We start from the raw sequence: 21,092 nt of genomic DNA on the forward strand, positions 1-21,092 counted from the left end.
TCATAGAACATTCTAGGCTAAGTCAACTTCTGACACTGCTAAGCTCCCAAGGAGCATTTTGCTTACTAATGTGGGTCCAACCTCTCTCCCCTAGACACTCAGAAGTGTGTGTGTTATGAATAAATGAATGATGGGGTGGGTCTCAAAGGGACAGCCAGACCTGCTCTCGCCCGTCCCGACCTTTCTTACTGTAGAATATCAGAAGCAAAACCAGAAGTACATTTCCTGAGGGTCACTTCCTGCTGACACCCTTCACTGCCTCCTGTGTCAGTTCTAGTAAAACCCAAGCTCTTCGAAAGCCCTCCACCCCAGGCCCTCTCCACTGTCCTCCCCAGCAGGGGCACCCACAACCCTGGACCACACATGGCACTCTCCCCGATTCCCCAACGCACAAGCCTCCAGGCCTCTACCCGGGCTGCTCTGCCACATGAGCCACAGTCTTCATGCTTTCTACTGGCTGACCCTTACTCTGCCTTCACAACTGAATGTAGAGCCCATTTCTTCCAGGAAGTCCTCTCTGATAATATCCTTTAAGTCTTGGCAGGTCTCCCTCTGTAGCAGCACTGCATGGTGACCAACTGGGTGTTTGCTTGCTCCTTTGGGACCACGACCTATTGGGGGCCACGTGGGAAGGAGTGAGAGATTACAAGAGAGGTGGGAGAAGCAAAAAGCAAAAATCACAGCTGAAGTCCCAAATTCAAGGATTCTTTCTCAGAAAAACAATAAAATATTTCACATGTGTGCAATTTGGCTACTATTTTTGTGGCTTGCGGAAAGCAAGGGCTTGGTGTTCTAGTCCAAAACCCGGGTTACATGCAAAGAAATGTATATATTCATATCCAAAGGAAACCAGAGCTGCTCAACAACAGTTTGCAGTCAGAATTGAAAGGAATTTTGATAAAGGCAATGTCTCTCTCTCTCTCTTCTTTCTTTTCTGGCATCATATAATTTTAGAAGTATTTGCGTGACTAAGAGATGGCTACAGCCCGTGATTCTGCACTGGAGAGTTTGGGCTGAGGAAGCCCAGATTACATTCACTGTGTAAATGCAATCACACCAACAAACTGACAAGTTCCCTTGTGGAGGAGCTGATGTTCCAAAGCAGGCAAACTCATGCAGTAAGAAAACTCTAAATAAAAAGTAAGAAATTCAATGTTCTGTACTCAATTTCATTAGCTATATGGGCCATTACCTGATAGTATATCTTGTCTAATGAAACCCAAAAATAAATTGTGAACGTTGATTTTCTTCATCTGACTGTTTTATGCTAAATTTGGATATCAAACCCACAATCCATACGGACAGCTCAGGCCTATGCTGCAGCACAGCTACATCCCGTAGAAGAAAGTCTATCAAGGAAGAACTGGAGAGTTTCCCTTCAGAAGCTGCTAAGTCTGGTTTTGCACCTATACATCATTTGCAACCACTTCATCGTCAAAGGAGTAAGACCTTACCTCTGTGGGGCGTAAAGCACTGCGGTGCTTCAGAACAATCAAAGAACACTGAGCTTTGTGAATCAGTCCTGAGGCACTTAAATCGTACTTTTTCTGAAAGGCCCCAAAACTGACCCACTTCACCATTTCACGTACACCCGGGAGGTACCGGAATTAGTAGAGAAAACACGCCCTTGAAGTCTGACAAGACCCTGCTTGAATCCTGTTACAGTATTTACTACCCTCTAAAAGGACCAATAACTTAACCCCTCTGAGAAGGCTTGCCAATCCGCAAAAGGGGGCTGCCACCGCCCACCTGGGAGGCATGGATGTGAATGCAACACGCAAGTAGGGCGGCCGACTGGTACCTGACACGGGGCCTGGCTAGTTTCCCTCCGCTGCCCTTGTCCCCCTTTAAACTTGTGCTCTTTACCCGGTACCAAATGCCCGGAATAGACTGCCCGAATATTCTGTGTATCCCTGGATACATGCCTTACCCTTAGGAGGCCAGAAAAACAACTGCCTCCTCCCCAGTCACTATCAATGTTCTTAAGAGTCTGGATTTTTTTAACCTCTATTTTGCAGGGAGACTATTCCAGAATTTTTCAAGCACCATTCTCCAGGTTGGCTCCTCTCCCAGCGCCCATCCCTTCTCACCTCAGATCCTCTGTCTGCCTTCTGTTCATTGGAAAGCGAGTTAAGAAGAGCGGGGACTCCCTAGGCCTTCTTCCCTCCCTGATATGTTAGTGTGACTTCATTCAACCCACGCCCCAATCCAACTCCAGCTTCTGAGGAGTCTACCCTCACGGACCCTGCAGACTCTGCAACTTCCCAAGACACACACGTGGCCACGACCCTCCCTTCAGATTTCTTCCTGGCTGGCCCTGCCCACCCCCCGGCCCCTTAAAGATAAATGACATTGCCCTGAAAATCCCAAACGCCGCTGACTGACACACCAAAGCTGCATGGTCTGGGCTTTCCTCCAACCCAGGCACAGCCCTGCCCCCCCTCAGCCTCAGTCTGCAGCTCTCAAGATGATCTAATTCACATGCGCGTCTGTGAACACCAGCTAAGAATGACGACTCCCAACGTGTATCTCTAGTCCGGCTCCTTCAACTCAGCCCCAGGCTCATAGACCCGAGTGCCTCTATGAAGTCCAAACTTGGACGAAAAATGGCATCTTAAAAATGCCTCATGTCCACCATTTATTCTGGAATTCAATTTATGGAAGGTACCTCCCATGCTCCCCATTTTAGTAACAGACCCAGCACTCACCTAGGTGTTTGAGGTCACATTCAATTTCCCCTGTTCCCTCCATCCAGCCCTGGCCTGGAATATTAGTCCTGTCATTTCCGTTGCTAAGCCCATCTAAAGTCTGGTTCTGCAGGGACCACGGCCGGATCCCCACAGGCTCACAGCAAGGTGCATTGAGTCACAGTCCTCCGAAGGGTGCTCCCTGGAGGGGGAGGCATCTCCTGCCACTGGTCACCACAGAAGGCACTGGATTCTCACAGAGGCTCTGGAGAAGGGACTCAAGGTTCTCCCGTGATCTGAGCTTTGAAGGTCCCGAGGTCTGGCGGAGCTCCTATTAGCAGACACACTTGCCACTGAGCAGATGAGGATGGAGGAGCCCAAGCAAGGCTGTCCTCACTCCGACCCCTGGGCCCTCAGGAGCCACGGGAAAGGCCTGTGTCCAGGGCACAGCCCAACAATCACAGATCCCAGCCTGCATTTGCCAACCCGGACAGCCTAGACACCTTCTACTTGCGAGACTTACTTCTGTTCTGTTCCCCCCCGAGAATGTGATGGACACTTTCAGAATATGTGGCCTGTCTCAAGTGAGACAAAGTCAGTGAAGGATGAAGTGTTCACATTTGGACTAGAGCATGAAAGGAGAAACAAGACCTCATGATTAGCATGATGGTGGTGGCCAAACTCTTCCCCTGGGTGAGATGAACAAGGGTGGGGGTGAGAATCCAAGGTCTTAGATTGGCCAAAGCATCTTCCTTCAATGCTGACTGGGGGTTGGAGACTCACTAACGCAAACTAACGACACGGCTATCAGTGGGGGACGTCAGCAGCAACAAACACGGAGTCAGCTCTTTAATGCCAACATGGGTTAAAAGTAAAGGCCGGTGCAGGGAGGCCTGCACGGCTGCTGAGGCAAACCACAGACCCGGCTCTGAATGCCCACTGGCTGGAGCAGAGAGGAAGCTACGGTCCCTTTAACAGTCCCTGTGTCCACCAGATCCATGTAAGCCAGCTACTTAGGAGAAGTACATGTTGTCCTGATACTCAGAAAAACCAGCCTCGTAAAGGGAACAAAAGAGTGGCATGGATTTTAGACCCACTTCTGCCCCTTTATGAAGGCAAAATAAAGTAAATGGCACGGGGAAGTTGAATGCAAAAAAAAAAAAAAATTAAATAACCAAACGGTGACTGATTCCTCCAACATTGTACCCTGCAGCTGCTCACCCCCAAGCTTGCCACTTTCTCACCAGTGACCGCCGGTCAGGAAGCGCCATCACGCACGTCACACAGAGACAGCCAGGAACCGCGTGCTGAGCACGTTTGTGTAAAAGCAGGAATCGAGCAAGATGCTGCAGACTTTGACTTCACAAGTTTAAATACTCCATGAAAAGAATCCCTCAACAGCCGCCTAAATCAATTCGCATCTCACTTCTTCAAAACAATTAAACTAATTGAATAAGGGTACATTTGTCACCAAATATAAGGAGGACCAAACAGGTTCCTCAAAGCAAAGATTTTAACAGATATCAAACACCAGTGGGTGATGTGCTAACAAATCAAATATTCCAAAAAATTAGAAAATAACAAGATGACTAGGATAATGCATGGATCAAGGCACCTGAAAAGTTTCTGCTTTTTAAAGCGATGGAGACAGCACTGAGGGCGATCTAGCTATTTCCAATGCAGGATATGCACAGCCACCTTTTCAGACGCAACTGCGCGGTACAAGAGAAAAAGGAATAAAGAAAAAGGAAAGGAGGAACAAGCGAAAATTAGAAACACACAAGAACAAAAATGACTTTGACAGCATGTACAAGAATTTACGTGAGTGTGTGAGGCCAGGGACGCAGGGACAGTGAGACCCACCCTCACCTCCTGCTCCAGGGAAGGCAGGGGCCTGAGGGGAGCGACGCTGCTTGGGGATCCCAACGTGGTCAGCGCCCCTAACCGAAACTCCACATACATGCGTCTAGGCAGCTTTTAAGCCACAAAATGTGGTCGCATTACAGGCTGGACAGTTTTACTCACTCCCAAAGTGAGTAGCAGGAGAGAATTAGTCTCTGCTCCTGCACCAAAGCATTGTTTTAAAAATTAATGACTGTGGAATAGTAAAAGCAACAATGGAGTAAAAGTGACTGGAGGAGAACGTGCTTGACCCGAGCTCACTGGCCGCGTTATCTCACTGACGTTCAGATGCTGGCTGAGCCCTTATGGTACCAAAACAGACAGATCCACCAGGAAGGATTTTAATGCGCTGCTGTATTTTGATGCCGAGAGCCATGCCTGGTACACGAGGTTCTGGGTAAACAATGGTGACAGTGTCAACACTATGGGCTAAGCACACATCCAGCTACTCCGCCAAATCCCAAGGGCAGACTTCAAAAGGCAAATACAAGCTGGAATTCTCTGGTGGGTCTGCAGACTCAGAACCAAGCAGTTGCTGAGCAAAAATGTCACCAGTGCCTCCTATGACAAAAGAGGAGGCACTGGCCATGGGGCTTGGGCAGGGCTCCAGGCTTCCACTGCTCACCCACCAGTCTGTCCAGGGGGAGAACATGGTCCCTGCTTACGTTGCACTGATGCACCTACCTTGACTAACGCCTGGGGGCTCAGCAGGAGGTGACATGTGAGGTGAACGGAGCCAGCCTCGGTGTAGCCCGGTGCTGGCAGCTGTGCCCACAGCAATGCCCAAGCACCTAAACCTGCCACCTCATCCCCAAGGAGCAGAAGGGTGTGCGGACGTGTAGATCACAGGGCCCTGCGAGGACAAATAAAGATCATGGCCACTACATGTCTCACCCCTTACTAAAGTCATAGAGGTATATCCGGGAGGAACAGAAAATTCATCCAGAGCCCACCAGGCACCACACGTAGGTGGGACTTGGGCCCCCTGTGCCTCTCACTCACAGGGATGGTCTGGACTTTCTTTTTATCAATTCTCTGGCATCGTCTCCTCCAACTTACCAACAACTAGAAAGTAGGATTTGATCTTAGGTAAGTTCAAGAAACACAGAGCACTGCCTCCACAGTGGGCCTGTGCCAGATCCTCCGACCGTCACCTGTGGTACCGCCATGAGCGCCCTCCAGACTCAAGGCCCGAGGCCGTAGGCCGTGGGGGCACAGCTTCCCTCATTCTCCCCAGCAAAGGGGGTCCACCTCTGGGTAAAGGCATCTCACCTCTTCTGCCCGAAGGAAAGCATGATAGATACACGGGGAAACAGAGCATAAGGTGGGGAGGTAGTAAGCCCAGGAGAGCTCGTCTGCACATCCAAGGCAAAAGTGGGGCCGTTGACTTAATCACAGGGACAAAGTGAGGATGAGTCTTTCCCTGCTTTGTCTCATACTCCTTGATACGCCTTTCCCTGCATAAGGAGTTCATCCGGAATTCCCTGGAGGTGTTTCTGATGTCCTAACTTGGCATGCTGGCTGTCGGGGAGGAAGAGAGGGCCTGAACCCAGCAGGTGCTGGGCCTGGGAGGCAGGAGACACCGGCTCCAGACAAAGCTCAACCAGCATCTCGTTCTGCCTCTCGGGATACAGCATCTCATTTATAAGCAAAGGGATGAGACTGTCCCAGGACAGGCTGCCTAACAAAATTGAAATGAGAGCCATGTAAAGAAAGCTTCCCAGTTGCCACATTTAAAACGGTAAACAAAGAAACAATCAAACAAACCAAAAACAGATACTAGAAACTAATTTTAAGAACAGATCTTACTTAATCTGCTGTATGTAAAATACTATCATTTTGACATGTAATCAATATATGAAAGTAACAAGATAGTTTACATACTTTTTACTAGACAAGTCTCAGCGTCTGATGTGCATTTGACCTACAGCACATCTCAGCTCAGACCAGCCTCTTCCCCAGCGCTCATAGCATCAGTGGCTGTGGCTACTCTATTGGACAGCAACTCCAGGGGTCCCACCAGGGGTCTTGGCTGAAAAGCGGGAGGAAGTCTCCACACTGACCCTAAAAGGATCTCTCTGAAACAAAGACAGATTCACTTTTAAATGTCTGTAAATCGTCGGGCTGCACCTCCCTCCGCCCTTGGCGTCAAGACAGGCCTCTTCCTTGCTGATCCCTTCCTGGATGTAGGGAAGGAACCCGGCACACAGCCAGGGTGGCCGGGCCTACAGGTAGACTTACCTGCTGTCTGTGTCCAGTCCCATGAAGTCCTCCTTCTCAAACAAGGTGCAGAGGAGTGGGATCTTGTCCCCAGACTTGTCAGGGGCCCCATCCAGCCACTTGGACTTGAGCAAGATGAAGAGTGACTCAGTGAAGTCCTCGATCCTCTTCTCCACCACCCTGCAGTCCTCGTAGTTTGAAGGCCACGTTGGTGCGTGGCTGCTCGGCTACCTCCCCATGCAACACAAAGACAAAGAGCTGAGAGTCATTAAGCGTGGTGCCATACAGCTCCTCTGTACATGGAGCTTCTCGAAGGCCTTGGCAGAGAGGCAGTCGGTAATGGTGACAAGGCCCACGACCGTGCGGTGTGTCTGGAAGTCACTCCACGCATTCTCGAACGCATAGTGGTGCCTGTAGTGGATACAGAGTGCCCACTGGGAGCCGCACGGGCTGATCTGGCTCACCAAGGAAATTCGTTTATAGATGCAAAAGAAATTGTCCTCTGAAATGATCCCCACGGGTTGGACGACCACGGGGAGAGTCTCGTATTCCTCAGCACACTGCACGTAGTCAGGGATGCTCATGTTGCAGGCCCTGCCGAGAGGGGAGAGGAGATCAAGGTAAATATTGTGCTGCGGGCTGCGGGCCTCACTGGGTTGCGGTGACCTGGTGTGTACCAGTCAGAAGGCAGGGGAAGCACAAGTAAAGCCGGGGGTACAGTTTGACCTCAGAGTCTGTACATGGCTACCGTAGCTCGGATCACATTACCCAGCTTTTGGTCTAGGCTTCCTGCCCCTGCATACAAGGGTCATTTCTTGTTTTCTGTTTCCAAGCACCTAGCAAGACCCTGATGCAAAGTCAGTGCTCAACACTGCGGAATAAAGAAATGAACAAAGGAAATGCTTTCCCCACCCCCCTTCAGCAGATTATAAAGAAAAGAACCGCAGTACGATCAAAAGATCTGGATTTCAACACCAATTTATTTGAACTCCTAAACTGCAGAATAATGGATAAGAAAACTTGCCTTGGGGAAGAGGGTACAGCTCAGTGGTAGAGCACATACATATCATGTATGAGGTCCTGGGTTCAATCCCCAGTACCTCATTTTAAAAAATGAAACAAATGAATAATCCCAATTACCCTTCTCAAAAAATATTTTTTAATTCAAAATTCAAAAAACACCTTGCAATTGACACAACATTGTAAACTTGATTATATTTCAATTTAAAAAAAAATCCTTGCCCTACAAGAATATATCTGGATTACGGAAGTTTGCAAATGTAAAATGCCTAGGGTACCACCTGCATAAAGAGGGGGGACTGCACAAATTTACTATCCCTCCTTTATGAGCTATATTTCCTTTGGGGGGTGTTATAAACTCTCAGAGCTAATTTTCTCAGATTTAAAAAACAAAACAATACTTGATTCTCAGTACTGCTGAAGAATCAGATAAGCCTGTGAAATCATCTGACCCACAGAGGTTACTCAATAAATGTTTGTTGAATGAATGAATAAACAAGCAAAGTGAATGCTGCTCCCTGCCACAGAACATCATAATGGTACTTCCTGGAAATCCCAAGCCCACGTTACACCCGACTACACACTAAACATGTGGGTGACCTGGGCAGGCCTGTGTGTTTCTCTAAGCCCCAGTTTAATGATAGATAGAAATGAGGGCAATAACACAAACCTCAAAGGGTTAGTGAGTCAGTAATGAATTGTACCCCAACTATGCAAGACGGAACCATTAAGGAAAATTGGGCAAAGGGTCCATAGGCCCTCCGTATATTATCTCCTACAAGTACAGGGGAACCTACATTACATCTCAAAATAAAAAGTCTAATATTTTAAAGAGGCTATTGAGGTTAAATGAGCTCATTGTCTCAAATAAGGAACACACAGTACAAGTACAACAATGCCTAGCCCATGAGATACACTCAGTTAACATTCCCACTGAACCCACTGGTCCCTCCAACTTCAGAGCATGAGGATGGGTCCTCTTGGCCAAAGGCCACTGCACCTGAAGCTAACAAAGCTAATGGTCCCCACTTGCAAGAGCCCCTGTCACCACCCTTGTTCTAATTTTCTATTTGTAATATTTTTTTATTTAATAGAAACCCCCAATTGCATAGCCTTCAGGTCACCAAAACCTGACCACAGAGATCATGATGGCAGCCCTCCTTGGTGAAACAATAAAATGAAAAGCCATTTCCACAAGACCTCTGTGTAAATCTACTAGGGAACTTCATCTTGGACAGAGGAAGAGGACTGGGGAGGAGGGGGCAATCTGGGGGCACAGAGAACTATGGGCCACCTATCCCACGATGGACTTTAGACTCAACCCTCACCCTCCAGGTAATTCAAAATACACACCGACAGAGTGCTATGGACAAGATTTTTTTTAAAGAAATCCCTGACTCCCTAGCAGGTCTTGTTTCTACTGAGACACAGATGGCTTATGTGTATAATGTTTCACAAAAGCCTTAAAATATTATCACCCCAACTTGACACATTAAGAAACTGAGGTAGAGAATTTTATCATATTGTACAAGATTAGAGAGAGGCCACGTCAGACACCGTATTTAAACCCAAGCCCCTGTTCCAGGGCTCACACTAGAAATTGTGACATGCTGCCCCTTTCCTGCCCTCTCCCTGCAATAAATTTCTGAAGAGTCTTTTCTGTGCCATCTGGAATCACAATAACTTCAATTTTCCACAAAGAGCTATGTCACTCCCTGGAGGACATATCAAAATCTAAAGGGTTGGAATGGGAGGAGAGATTTGCATTTTCTGTTTCTCAAAGGAAACATGGCTTTAAAAGAAACTGAAAAGCACTTATCTAGTCTAAGCCCTCATTGTGCAGAGAAAGAAACGGAAGTTCAGAAGAGATGAGGAAAGGGCCTTATTAACAAATATTGCTTCAGCGCAGCATCATGCCAGCCATGGGCACTGCTGGGGGAGGATCTGGGAGGCACAGGAGAATGAGCGTTAGAAAAAGGAAAGAGAAGAAGCATACAAGGCCGTGTCTCTACACCACCATACCATGAAATTCCACCAAATTACCCGGTATGGGTGCAGCTAATATTAAGGTGGGCTAAACAGGTTATAGAAACCTGGAATTCTCAACCATAGTGCAAATTCCAACATTTACTCTGCTTTTTTCCCCAGTTCAAGCATCAACTCAGTTGGCACTCTGTTCCAGGGACTACACGAGGCCTGGAGTTCTCCCAAGTACAAATCTCTATTACGTGTGCAAACCACATAAAGGCCCACCAGAAGAAAAGTGCCCACAGATAAGATGGAATTCCTGAAGCTGAAAGCAGTCAACCAGCGTATGTTACTAGGAAAATTGATGCTGCTAGAAATGGACTCATGGACTTAGAAAGCAAACTGTGGTTAGCAGGCAGGAAAAGGGGGATTAACAGATACACATTAATAAATATAAAATAAATGACAAGGACCTACTATATAGCACAGGGAACTATATTCAATTTCTTGTAATGAGTTGTACTAAAAACAATCTAAAACATATTTATATACATATGCATATGTTTATAACTGAATCTCTGCTGTACACCTGAAACTAACATTGTAAATTGACTACACTTCATTAAAAATAATTTTTAAAAATAAGTACAAATAAAATCAACGCCATTAAGATAAAATAAAAGAACATTCTTATCCCCTCAGCTGTAGGTGGTGGAGAATTCTGGTTACAAGCACCAAGTCCACTGGATCACTCCAGCACTGACTGTCACTCTTTCTGACCATCAGACAGTCACTTGGCTACACTGAGGTTACTTTTCTCTTCTGTGAAAATCTACAGTGACAACTAATGATGTATAGAATCTCATCATTCACAAGCCCAACAATTAGTGAGGACTTCCCATGGGCCAGGCTCTGGAGAGATGAAAAGATAGGGTCCCAGATATATTCAAGGTTAGAAGAAGTTTATGCCATAAAGACAATTATTCTTCCTGTTTTGATAGACAGATTCAATGCAATTCTGATTAGAATTCCTACCAGACATTTCATGGAATGTAACAAGTTAATTTATGGTCAGGAACAGCCAAGAAACTTCTTTAGAACCACCACTGTGGAGGGGTGGATAGGTCATTCATTTCCACTGGTCTTTCTGAAGTGATGAAAACGTTCTGGAATAATAATTGTTGCACCACTGTGAATATGCTAAAAGCTGCTGAATTGTACCATTTAAATGGGTGGAATTCATGGTGTGTGAACAATATCACAATAAAGCTGTTATATGAAAAAATATTCCTTGACAATTATTTTTCCCTCTATACAACTAGTCTACCCCACAATTTAAGAAAAACAAAAAACCAAAACAAACTAAACAGTGCCAGGAGCTTTTTAGGACTGCAATGTCCCTGGGTCTCCAACGCCTCTGGTGGTGCTGTTCCAGTTAACACACACTAGCTGGGCTGGGCTAGTTAGGGACTGTAACTATGTTTTTAAAATCGACGGTCACACGTTTCACCCTGGGAGAGGGAAGGAAGGAGCATGTCACAGCCTCATGCCTTCAGCTCATTTTTAAATGAACCAAGCCCTTCTTTCAACACTGTAATCCCTGGCACTATAAAAACACGTGACATCAACAAGCACCGCCATCATAACACCTGAAAGTGTTCAAGGTACTTACCTGGGGCAGAAACACTGAGGGGGGAGACGGAAACTCCCTCAGCACTGGCGCTCACTTTTCCAGACTCCATCAGGAGAAACTGGGCTTTACAGCTTGAGGCTCTAAGCCCGGGAAGCAGCGCGCATGCCGCTGAGCTGGTCCTCAGGGAGCTGGAAAGGGAGAGGAGGGCAGCCCCGGGGTCGCAGGGCAGGGAAAGCGGTGGTGGGGACACGGGCTGCAGCCCCGCTCTGAGGCCAGACCCAGCCCCAGCCGCCCGCCCCCGATCGGGTCCGCAGAACCCGCCCACCCGGGACACAGCCCTCCCAGGGGCAGGGACGAGCCTGCGGCCAAGGAGAGGAAGCCCGGGAGGAGAGGACTCGTGGGCGGGAGAGGGGAAGGTGTCGCCAGCCGCAGACTGAGGGGAGCCCAGCTGGGGCGAGAAGCGGCAGGTGCACACCTGGCCCTGGACAGCTGTGGCCAGGGCGCCGGGGTAGGTGGCACGGGCAGAGGGGTCTGGCCCGAGAAATTCAGCTGAACACAGGCTGACTCGCGCCCTCGCGAGGACCGCCCTCCCGCAGACGCCTGAACCTTTTCCCGGGAGCCCCCCACCTTCCATTTCCACAGCCAGAGGCCCCGGCCCCGGGCAGGAGCTAAAGGCCTACCGGTTGACAGAGCTGAGAAGAGTTTGGGGCCGATTCCCAGCTCGGAGCTGGGGCTTCCAACCCCCGGTCCAGCTGGCACCGACTGCGCATGCGCAGGAGGGCCAGCGATCCTCTCTTGGTTCTGTGATAGAGGCTGGGGAATCGAGGGAGGGAGAAGATGGGGGAGGAGGAGAGGAGGGGAAAAGTGGAGGGAGACAGATGGACAGGAGGAGCAGAGAGTAGGTAGGGATCTGGAGAGGGGAGGGGAGTAGCAGAGATGTAGAGAAAAAGCTTTATTTCTGGGGCACCCCGAAGGAGGCGGCAGACCTGCCTCTGTACCATTCTGTAACCCTTCAAGGCCCGCAGCTCAAGTTTTACCTCCCTGGTCCAGCCCTCCAGGCGATGCCTCTGCTGAAACCCTACGGGGATCACACCCGTTGTCCCCACGTGGAGCTGGGTTTCCTGTTGCTCTGGGAACCAAGCACCCGCAGGTGTTGTCTCTCAGAACTACCTTGGGAACTGTACATATTCCCCTTTTACAGGCTGGGAAAAAGGCAGGCACGATCTCTGCCTTAGCTCCACTGTCCCAGGTGTTGGCCTTGCGGGGAGCGGGAGGTACAAGATCAGAGCCCCAGACAGAGCAGACTGCCTGAGTGTTGGTGCATAGTCCCATCCCTCCTGGGTAAAACACACCTAACCCAAGTGGAACCATCAAGGGCTCACAGTAGGTTCCTGGGTGTGGGAGAGCTGTCCTCAGTTCCAGTGCCCAGCTTGCTAGGTAGATAGGAGTGTTACCGAGTCCAAATTGATTCTCCTCAGTGAAGGACAGGCCAATAAGTTGGGAGACCCGCTGCTGGGGCATGGAAAAGCAAGTTTCTGTAGAGCTAGATGGCAAACTAATGTCCTGGAAAGCCATCTCCCCAAGTCAGAATTCAGGCTCTTTCCTACGTGCTTGGTTGTTGCAATATTACTGGTGTAGGAATTCCTTGTTGTTAGAATCCTTTGTTCTTGCAGCTATCTGCCTGGGTCAAATATCTGTAAACCTCGAACAAAACAAACGTTATTTTCTATTCTGTAATTTGTTATCTTTTTATGAATGAAAAAGTGTTAAATATCCTTAAAGGTCAGAGCCTTCAGAATAGGCTCTCCTGTATATTTCAGGCTCTAGGCAACATTGTTTTACAAGCAAGATGAAGCCTAGGAGACAGAGCAAAGTGTTACAGTCAAAGGAACAGATCTAATATGGAGTCAGGTTTGTTTTTTTCTATTACCGAGGCAGAAGCCACTTGAGGATTTAAATCCCTTTAAGTTAAAAATAACTAAAACTTTAAAGGAATTTACATACATATTTGGGAATGTGCATACCATATCTGGAAAAGCATCCAAAGGATAGTAAACAGTGGCATCTCCAGGGACGGCTGGAAGAACAGAGGATGAGGGAAAACTTCTTTCACTTGTGTATTTTTGTGCTGTTTGAATTATTTTTAACCATATGCATGTATTTCTTTTTCAGTTTAAAAAAAGTGTAATGGAGCAAAGGAGTAACAAGCTCAGCAAATACAGCAGCCATGGAATCACTGAGCCATCAATTTGATTTCAGCCAGGAAGCATTTATTGACTCTCTCCTATGTGCCCAGTGCTGTTTTAAAACTTCTTTTATTATTATTAATTTTATTATTATTAATAATATTATTATTGATTTTATTAATAATATTATTATTGATTTTATTTATTTCTTCTTCTTCTTCTTCTTCTTCTTCTTCTTATTATTATTATTATTATTTTATAAAATAGCAACATTCTATCCCTCACCCCTGGCCATGGCTGGTGGAATACCAACTGAGTTTTTATTGAATTGTTTTCCAAGGAGTAGAGATGAGTTATAAACTGAACATATCTTCAGGGCAAAACAGGCGGAGTGGTTTTACAGCACGCCAGACAGCTATGAAGGGTTTTCAATAGAGGCACCCAGACGCTGAGAGAGAAATCCTCCAGGACCCTACAAAAAGCTGCCCAAACTTCCTTCTCCATGGCACTACTGAATTAGGAAAGAACAAATCTGACTCCATAGTAGATCTTTTCCTTTGACTTTAAGAAAGTCAAGTTAATACGCTCCGGTCTTTTCATGGGTTATGATGTCACAGAGGAGATGGACAGGTTAACAAGGGACGACTCTGCAGTGATCACGGAGCCGGGGAGCGGGATGGGCGGCAAGATGTTTGACGCAGACGCAGCTGGGACCGCGCTTCTAGGCAGGAACCCAAAGTCACCTCGACAAGGTGTCAAACACGTGTGTCCACATCCTCATCACCTGACATGTATTAACGAGAAATGGAAACCCATAAAATGCCAATAACCTTGGTGGATATACCGTCCAAATTGCAAAGTCACAGTTTGACAACTGGCCATCCCGGTTCCCTGGGATTCATTCTTGGAGAACCTTAAAAACCACTCCTCTGTCTTCAAGAAGTGCTTTCTAGTTGTCCGATCTTTGGCTCAGGGATACAGCACGTTCAAGTGAACTTCAATGTCTGCACAGATTTGACTGTCTTTCTCCAGGTTCACTTGTCCATTCTAAAGAGGCCTGAGCTAAGTCCATCCTCCGTAAGATCTATTCCCTCCAGTGACTACTCATTGAGCCTGCAATTAAAAGCCAACTGAACAAGGCTGTCTGTCCTCAGCTAAAGTTCACCCACCCTTCACTGCTTTCTTAATCTCCTCTCCTGGCTAATTGCAACAGACTAACACCTCCCTCTACCCCGACTATGTCAGTTTGTCTCCCCAAAGAGAAAGTAAGTTCCATAAAATAGGAGACAACTTCATAGTTGTTGCCGACGAAATGAATCACAGAGCTGCTGTGGTGCAAAATGTCTCCCGAGATTCGGGTTCCTTTATTTTTTATACCATCTACACAAAGGAGTAACTCTTGCCAAGCATAGAGAGTAAACATTTTTTAGGTTGACGCATGTGCACTACATCTAAGGCTTCCTTATCTTAATTACACTGAGACTCTCCTGTTCCCAGGCCTGTTCCTTTTGAGGAACTAATAAACATTCTTGTCTGCAAGCAATGTTTCCCCTGGGAATAGGCAGAGTCCCTTGGCAGGAATTTATGTTTGCAGATAAGTCCGGTCACTTCTGTGCAATGTCCCGCGTGCAGGCACATCCACAGCTTCTATGCTAAGTTACCTTCACATAGTTACCTCTGAATTCCTAGCATACAGTAATGTCAATAAATAGAAATATGATTGTGGCTTCTTTCCTTTAAAACATTTCTGGTTATTTAAATGACCCTTGGAAGAGAGGTGTTTGCGGTCCAGTATCTTGATCCACAATACTCTGGAGGCCTTTTTCGGAATGGCTGTTCACTGATCCATTCAAAACACAACTTCTCATTCCAGGAATAGCTGTGCTTTTCTGCCAGGAGTTTGTGGTCACTCTCATGCCAGAAGAGCTTTAAACTATATCCTTACTATGGATTTGTTATTTTTCCCCTCTTCCAAAAATATTGACATTCCTTACTTTCTTGCCTTGAGGATTTTTTTTCCTTGTTCAACCTTTAGTAAACCAGGCTTCTTGGGATGGGCTTGCCCTTACATATGATCAGCCATCCAACTCCCAGTGTGAGAGGAATCGGGCTCACCTCCTGCCCTCCTGTCAGGGCAACTAAAACTCAGTTCAGGAGCCAACAGGCACCCCAGGGCTTCTAAGGCTCGCTTATCTCCCAGAATCCCTGCTTTCTGGTTTGTCTTGGCTTCTGAGGATTTCCCCTCACTTTCTTGACAATTAGCTGTGCAGCTTGAAAGATGAGGAAGGAAGGTTTTATTTCTTAATCAGAATTTCAAGGAACTTGTGTAATGAAGGTTTTCACGAGATTCTAGAACACTCCATTGCCGAGACAGAAAACACACTAGATATTTTCTAAATTTAGATATCATGTGCATTTTTCTTTGTTTTTGTTTTCTTAACTGCTAACAGACATTTTTTAATTAAAAAAAATAACGCCCCAGATAGGATAGAACATTGAAGGGGCATACAAAATTAAAGGACAAAGACAGAAAAATGATAAATACTGTACAAAGTTAATATAATACATACACTATGGATCAGATCAGCAATTCTCAGTAACAGCTAATTGAAATATGATCATGAGGTAAAACATCTCTCCTGTCAGGAGATGGCCAACAGAAAATAGAATTAATACAACAAACTAAAATTCTAAGTCTGGCGAGGTACAGAAAGCTACCAGCTTAATGTGTCTTCTTCTGGAAAAGAGGGAGGCTCACCAGCTCTTTACTGTGGAGCCTGAACCCAAGTGAGGGCGGTAAAGTGAGCTCTGTAAGTACCCAATTAACAAAGTGAGTGATGAATAAATAGACGTGAGCTTTGATGACAGAGATGATACTACTATTCACTTGTCCTGTAAAGTATGTCTTCACGTTCAGTGATCAAACCTCAGCATCCTCAGGGATTGAGATTATAGGAAAATGCAAGGCCGGGCCCAGACCTCCTCTTTGAGCTCGTGACATTGCACTTAGATGTCTCAAGGGCACCTCAAACTCCACCTGCAAAGAGCTGACTTCACGGTTCTCCTCCAATAGCAGTCCTGCCCAGGGCCCCTGGTCGGGGGACAAGGTCTCCCTCCCTATCCCAGCTCAGGCCCATCACTCACAGATGTGACTGGACCCCTCGTTCAGGGCCCAGATTTCCTCAGTCATGGAGTCCCACCACCCACACCTGTCCTACCAGGTACTCAATGGCACTCACACAGCACTGACTCTGTGCTGGGGACCACGCTGCACACTGCACACATGTAATCTCACTGGATCTCCACAGCAGTCTTGGGAAGTCTGTACATCACTGCTTTAATTGATTAGATAAATTGTTTCACTTCCTTGAGTGCGTCATCCAAAGTGCCACGGCTACTGAGCCACAAACCTGGGACTGAAAACCACTTGAAAACTGAACACTGCTACACCTCGCAGCCACCCTAATCTGACTCATCACATCACCTCCTGCCGAGACTTCTAAATGTATCAAAGCATTCTACAAGACAAAAGTGATCTACGAGAGCCCCCACTCCCCTACTAAAAATCTGTCAATGATGGTCCACTGCCCTTAGGATAAAGCCCCACCGGCCTGAGCACAGCCCAACTGTCGGGCATCCGCGTCCCCTGCGCGCCCTCGCCGCCTTATCCACCACACAGCCCTACACGTGCCGTGTCCAGGACAGGGATGCTGACTCCGTACAACCCGGGGCTCATCTCAATCGAACAATGATCACCCTCTTCAGTGGTCACCCTCTTCATTGCTGACTCTCAGAAAAATATTTTCTCAGGATGAATCAATATCTTTTTCCTTACAACTTCCCGTCATTGATAATGAGCTCCCCCCAAAAGAAAGAAGACATAATTCTCAGTCTCCTTATCTGTAAAGTGTGAATAACAAGGAAATATGTGAGGTTTTAAGAGAAATAATATTCATGTGAGGCTGAGGGACAATTCCCAACATACAGTAAGCCCTCAATATGTGCTTACTTAATATTAATAAGAATATATTGCATTCCAGCAACCTTAAATCAATGTTTTATGGCTTTCTCCAACAGACTGACAAACTGTTGGACGAACCCCTTTGAGCAGATCAGCACAAGTGTACTGGGAGAGGTAAGTGCTGACTCCAGTTACAGCTGCAGCCAACCAGCACTACGGGGAGGGGGTAGTTTGCTCAAACTCTTACATGTTGCTTGAGCATTTAGTTGTCGTTATTGAATAAAGACAGGTGTTCTTTAGTCAAAGCTCCTGAAACATAAATCTTCAAAGATTGATGCAAATTAGGTTTAAAGAACAACACTCTCACTCGAAATTATTTGAAAATTATAGTCTTAGCTCCTCTGCACATCAAAAGGCCATGTTCTTAATGTATCTGACTAAATACACCAAAAGGTTTGTTTAAAAGAAATTAAGATGAAGCCATCCTGAATAAGCTCTCAGTATCAACTGCACAAAGCCTCAACCAAGGGTCTCATTTCTCACTTCCAGATAGGTGTTCAGGTAGATTAACGTGAGTCTTGGTTTCTTATAACATGGGGGTCAGAAGAGTTGTGGATAGATTTATGTAGCAAATATAAACCTAGAGTATTTGCTGTGTGGGAATCCTAGAAATAAACAAATTGATATATAGTCCCACCCTTAAGAAGCTCAGCCTTTCCATTTACAACAGCATTAAAAATTAATTGAGAGATACATTTAACAAAAATTTACAAGATTTGTACATTGAATATTTTCAAGTATCACCGAAATAAAATTTACAAGATCTACATATATGGAAGTCATCTCATGTTCATGGAATGGTAGACAATTTTGTTAAAAATGTTAAGACTCCCCAAAGTGATCTACAAATTCAGTGGAATCCCTATCAAAATTCCAGCTGACTTCTTTGCAAAAATTAAAAAACTGATCCCAAAATTCATATGGAAGTGCAAGGGGCCCAGGACAGACAAAACAATCTTGAAAAAGTAGAGCAAAGATGGAGGACTCACTTTAAAGGGTACTAAAAAGCTATAGTACTCAAGTCAGTATGGTACTGTCATAAGTTTGGATTAATAAATCTATGAGACACTATAAAAACCCAGGGGGAAAAAACTTACATTTACATTCAGTTTTCCACAAGGGTGCCAACAACACTTCATTGAAAGTAGAGTCTATTCAACAAATGGTGCAGTGACACCTGGGTATCTGCAGGGAAAAGAAGGTATCTGCAGGGAAAAGAATGAATCTGGAATCTGGACCCCCATATTTTATATAACAAATAAATTTAATTCAAAATGGATCACAGACAGAAACGTAAAAATTAAATGTATAAACTATTTAAAAGAAGACACAGTATAAATCTTTGTGGTCCTAGGATAGGCTTTGGTTTCCTAGATACAATACCAAGAGCACAAGTGATAGAAGAAAAAAGCAGATAAACTGGACTTCATCTAAATTAAAACATTTTCTTACAAAGGACATCATCAAGAAAGTGAAATGACATTGGAGGGGGTATATCAAGTGATAGAGTGCGTGCTTAGCAAAAAAAAAAAAAAAAAAAATCAATACATCTAATTACCTCCCCTATAAAGAAACTTTTTTTAATGTTTAAAAATCTAAAGTGAAAGGACAATCTGCAGAATAGGAGAAAAAATTTGCAAAGCATGTATCTAATAAGAGAGTTGTATCCAGGATATATAACAAATGCTCACAACTGAACAATACAAGAAAATAGACCCAATTTTTAAATTTGCCAAGGATTTAAATAGATATACAAATGGCCAATAAGCATATGAAAAGATGCTCATCATCACTAGCCAAATCAAAATGAAAATGAGATCGCTTTTTACACCCACTAGGATGGTTATAATCAAAACATGGACAATAATAAGTGTCGTTCAGGAGGCAGAGAAACCTCATATGCAGCCAGTGGAAAGGGACAATGGTGTATCTTCTTTGGAGAATTATGGTGTTTCCTCAAAAGGTTAGCGTTATATGGTTCAGCAATTCCACTCCTACATATAGATTTATCCCTCAGTATCCTCGGGGGGTTGGATCAGGAACCCCCCACCCTGGATAACATAATCCAAGGATGTTCGAGTCCCTTTACAGCCATCTGGATCCATGAAGTGGAAACTACAGATATGGCGGACCAACTGTACAGCCAACAGAATGAAAAAATATTCTCATAAAATCTTGCACATCAATATTCATGGCAGTATCATTCAGAGTAGCCAAAGTTACAAACAATATCCATCCATCAATGAACGGATAAACAAAATTACCAAGAATAGTCCCACAAACTTTTGGTCATTGAATCTTTGACAAAGGATGTTAGAACATACAATGGAGTAAAGACAGCCTCTTCAGCAAATGGTGTAGGGAAAACTGGACAGCTGCATGTAAATCAATGAAGTTAGACTACTCCCTCACTGCATACACAAAAATAAATTCAAAATGGCTTAAAGACTTAAACATGTCGACAAGATAGTATAAAACCCCTAGAAGAAAACATAGGCAAAACATCTGGCATACATCTCAGCAATGTTCTCCTAGAGCAGTCTACTCAAGCAATAGAAATAGAAGCAAAAATATACAAGTGGGAAATAATTAATCTTACAAGCTTTTTCACAGCAAAGGAAACAGTAAGCAAAACAAAAAGAAAACCTATGGAATGGGGTAATATATTTGCAATAAATGAGACGGACAAGGGCTTAATTCGCAGAATATGTAAACAGATTTACACGTAATAAGAAAGAAAAACAAACAATTCAATCCAAAAATGGGCAGAAGACCTAAAGAAACATTTCTCCAATGAAGACATACAATTGGCCAATAGGCACATGAAAAAGTGCTCAATATCATTATCAGAGAAATGCAAATCAAAACTGCAATCAAGTCTCACCTCTCACCAGTCAGAATAGCCACCATTCAGAAGTTCACAAACAATAAATGCTGGAGAGGCTGTGGAGAATAGGGAACCCTCCTACACTGTGGTGGGAATGCAGTTTGGTGGAGCAATTGTGGAAAACAGTATAGAGGTTCTTCAAAAGACAAAAAATTGACCTCCCATATGACCCAGCAATCCCACTCCTAGGCACATATCCAGAAGGAACCCTAATTCAAAAAGACACCTACACCCCAATGTTCACAGCAGCACTATTTACAATCGCAAGACATGGAAACATCTAAATATCCACTGACAGATGAATGGATAAAGAGGTTTTAGTATAATTGTAAAATAGACTACTATTCAGCCATAAAAATATAATAAAATAATGCCATTTGCAGCAACATGAATGGACCTGGAGAATGTCATTCTAAGAAAAGTAAGCCAGAAAGAGAAAGAAAAATATCATATGAGATCGCTCACATGTGGAATCAAAAAAAACCAAAAACCAAAAAACAAAAAAGAAAGAAACAAAAAGATAAAGTTATATACAGAACAGAAACAGACACAGAGACATAGAAACCAA

At 45.1% G+C, this 21,092-nt stretch overlaps 1 protein-coding gene across 46 annotated transcripts in view; it reads right to left on the reverse strand.

Annotated features, from left to right (window-relative positions):
- Positions 1 to 21,092, reverse strand: part of LOC141575151 (uncharacterized) — a 188,902-nt gene that overhangs the window by 52,490 nt on the left and 115,320 nt on the right. For 39 of the 46 annotated variants that reach the window (XM_074353747.1, XM_074353735.1, XM_074353745.1 and 36 more), the window contains 5 exons: positions 18,735 to 18,822; positions 11,470 to 15,886; positions 6,831 to 7,403; positions 6,474 to 6,667; positions 5,274 to 5,442 (listed from right to left, as the gene is read on the reverse strand). The gene's annotated coding sequence lies outside the window, so the exon portion shown is untranslated. Of the gene's footprint in view, positions 1 to 468; positions 612 to 5,273; positions 5,443 to 6,473; positions 6,668 to 6,830; positions 7,404 to 11,469; positions 15,887 to 18,734; positions 18,823 to 21,092 lie in introns of all 46 variants that reach the window. The other 7 variants (XM_074353712.1, XM_074353721.1, XM_074353713.1 and 4 more) reach the window with 7 other exon arrangements.

Source organism: Camelus bactrianus, chromosome 26 (genome assembly GCF_048773025.1).
Source record: "Camelus bactrianus isolate YW-2024 breed Bactrian camel chromosome 26, ASM4877302v1, whole genome shotgun sequence".
NCBI lineage: Eukaryota > Metazoa > Chordata > Mammalia > Artiodactyla > Camelidae > Camelus > Camelus bactrianus.